Source organism: Nylanderia fulva, unplaced genomic scaffold (assembly GCF_048542155.1).
Source record: "Nylanderia fulva isolate GAGA-0341 unplaced genomic scaffold, ASM4854215v1 Scaffold243, whole genome shotgun sequence".
Classification (NCBI taxonomy): domain Eukaryota; kingdom Metazoa; phylum Arthropoda; class Insecta; order Hymenoptera; family Formicidae; genus Nylanderia; species Nylanderia fulva.
This window is the reverse complement of record NW_028190308.1, coordinates 162,247-165,551: the sequence shown is the minus strand read 5'-3', so window position 1 is coordinate 165,551 and position 3,305 is coordinate 162,247. Positions and strand designations below refer to the sequence as shown.

General features: G+C 44.7%; 1 pseudogene; it reads right to left on the bottom strand.

The window, feature by feature from the left end:
• Nucleotides 1–1,037: 1,037 nt before the first annotated feature.
• Nucleotides 1,038–2,177, bottom strand: LOC146723026 (uncharacterized; annotated as a pseudogene).
• Between the last annotated feature and the right edge of the window lie 1,128 nt (nucleotides 2,178–3,305).

Genomic DNA, 3,305 nt, shown 5'->3' with positions numbered 1-3,305 from the left:
CGGCGTACACTACAAACGGCAGCCGCCCCTTTTTTCGTGAAATTTGGTCGAAGCTGAGCCATTTGTTTTTTGTCGCTCGGCCCCTTTTGCACAGTCGTTAAATTTCCCGCAATCTTCCGTATGCGTTTAAAAATTTATCCCCCGCCCAAAATGTGTAAACATCGTAAAAAAAAAAAAATTTAAATTAGAAATATTTTAAATAATTTAATTTTAAATAAATAATATTCCCGGGAGGGGCAGATAAATTTTTTTACTTTTTTGCTCATTGTGAGCTCACGGGGCGAGAAGATTTTTTATAAAAACAAAATCCCCGACGCTGTTTCATATATATTTTTCCTTTGTTATCGGCAATAATTCAATTTCCCCTTCGAACGCTGTGGCTATGTCCTCGATAATGAAATGCGCGTCGTAGCCGGACAGATTGTGAAAGACTATAGGAATACAAAATGATTCTTTGTAATTTAAGTTACAATTTGAGTGCGCGGGGCCTCTGTACGCCCGGTGAGGTGGCAATGATCGCGAACGTGTGTATCGTCTTCGTCAAACGGTTTTTCGCATATATGACAATGTGTTGCGCTGCGAAATTTTGCCCACTCGTCAGGCGTTAAATTTATCATGGGGACATTGGTCGTTAAAATATTTTTTACGCGGATTGCTAAATTTTTAAGCTGTTCGGCGAACCACGCGACGCAATCGACACTATGGCGGGAATTGTATGTGGACAACGAACTGTCATACGAACACTGTACGTAATACGCGATGCTGAATACTTGATGGTGTTGATAATTTTTGGCATCTTTGGTCTTTGCCAAAACACACTCGAGATCGGCGTACACTACAAACGGCAGCCGCTCCTTCCTCGTGTAATTGTCGAAGCTGAGCCACTTGTCCTTGTCGCTCGGCAACCGGATAGCACAGTCGTTCAATTTCCCGCAATCTTCTGTATGCGCTTGCAATTTATCCGCCGCTCCGAAATAGTGTAAACATCTGTAAAAAATAAAAAATTTAATTAGAAATATTTTAAATATAATTTAAGTTTAATAAATATATACTTACCGATCGCAGATAAATTTTCTACATTTGTGTTTGCTCAGTTGTGAGCTCACGAGGCGAGACAGATTTTTTATCAAAACAAAATGCCCGACGCTGTTTTCGTCTTCCACGTACGGCAGATTGACGTGTCTGTCCTTCTTTTTTTCCGAAAGACGTAGCGGGACGATGTTCTCGTTGTCGATGATGTACACGTTTACGGAGATGTCGTTTGCAAGTTCGAATTTTTTAATTTGATTCACAGTCACTGGAAACTCAATGTTTTGGAGATTCAGCACTGTGGTGTAATGCGGATAGGAGGATTCTCGTTCCATATGTCTTTCAGCGGGGTACAGAGCGGCTACCACTGACCATGCGAAACACGCATTGTCCGCTGATAGCACATTAACAACCGCTCTTTTTACCATAATTTTTTGCGGTAATTTGACATGGCATCCAGCGCGCATTGGATTATACTTGTTGATATTTACTGTCAAATCTATTATCCGCGACAATGTCCAGCCGCTATCGCGTTCCTGGAAATCTTCTAGCGATGCTAGCGTGGGCTCGATTACGCGGCGCTCGTACCACTCGCGTACATCGGACGTGCGAAAGAGTTCAAAGTTTCTCGTATTAATACTTTTATTGGCACGCTTGTCACCGGACACAAATTCGCCGTTGAAAACAGTGTTCACTTTTACACTGATGTGTCTCTGTAGCACATTCTCCACGTTCTCGACTATAATGTCTGCAGCATTTTCCAAAAACTGACGCGGTTCGATATAGTCGACGTTAATTACCGCATCGGTAAGTATACGGCTATCGAACGCCGTATCGATCTCGCGCCAAACAAGTCTTTGCGCGTTATTGCCGCCGCCGCTGCCACTAGGTATGGATCCACCACTAAACATGGATTCACCGACATACTGTCTCTGCAAGCGCACCTTCGCACCCTCGAGTCGCGCTATTCTTGTTACGAGAGATTGCCTATGTCCAATCGAGATACGCGGACGCTTGACACGGCTGCGTTCTTCCAGTTCTTCGATAAACCGTTCGCACTCTTGCAGCCATCCGAAATATTCGCCCAAGGTGCCCACTTGGCGGGAACGCTCCAACAGGTCGCGTTCAACATTCTCCGCGTTCTCCATTTTTTTATGTCTGGCACTTTTTCACACTTTTAACCTCAGCCTATTTTCGCTGACATTCGCTGCAATCCCTGATCATCGGTGCTGGACCGTCAATATGCGTTCGCATCCACGGCCGATTGTAATGTTCGAGGCAGCGACGATATGTCTGAACCTCCGGATCCGTCTTGATATGCTCTGGAAGCTTGTCCCACAAATGCTCTACGAAATATCCGCATTTTTGTAGTAAAACAATCTTCGGAATATATTGTAACTGTTCGGCACTTAAACTGAGAATGTCGGAAGCACTTGATAGCATGACAAACATCTTGAATGAAGAGAGCGTGCGCTCGCCAGTGGTACTATGGCCCGGCAGCGGCATCGGTCCTCGTTATATATCCCAATCAACCCTTTGTTCGTCAACGTACGAACGAGAAAAATTTAGATGACGTAAATTTTCGGCGCTTGTTTTGTTTATAAATTCCTGCAGCCGCTGGTTATCGGCGCTGGTATTTCTTAGAAATATACGTATAGATCATGTATCAACCCCCTTGATTGTCGGCGTATGCCAAGCGGTGGCCCTTCTTAAAATTTGATTATCTTAGATTTTCAGAGAACTGATTGTCGGCGCTCGGATCCAAGCGGTCCTTCTTAGAATTTAATTATATTTCTTAGAAATATACAGATAACGTTATGGGGGAAGAAACGCAACCCCCTTGATTGTCGGCGCATGCCAAGCGGTGGCCCTTCTTAGAATTTGATTATATTTCTTAGAAATATACAGATAACGTATGAGGAGAAGAAACGCAACCCCCCCCCCCCCGATTGTCGGCAGCCCTTTTGTAATAGATATTGTTTATCTTTTGTTTATAAACATAAACGTATGAAGAGAAGAAACGCAACCCCCCCCCCCCCCGATTGTCGGACAGCCCTTTGTAATAGATATTGTTTATCTTTTGTTTATAAACATAGATAAGCTTATCTGCTGATAAGACCCCCCGCCCGCGTGACGTCATACCCCCTCGCCCCCGAAAACCCCCCCGCCCCGCACCCCCCTCAGAGGACCCGGGTTAGAACCCCCATACTATTCCTACTTAGGTCCTTGTAAATAAACGGCCGTCGCTCCCCGTGTCGGGTGCCGTCCACCGGTCG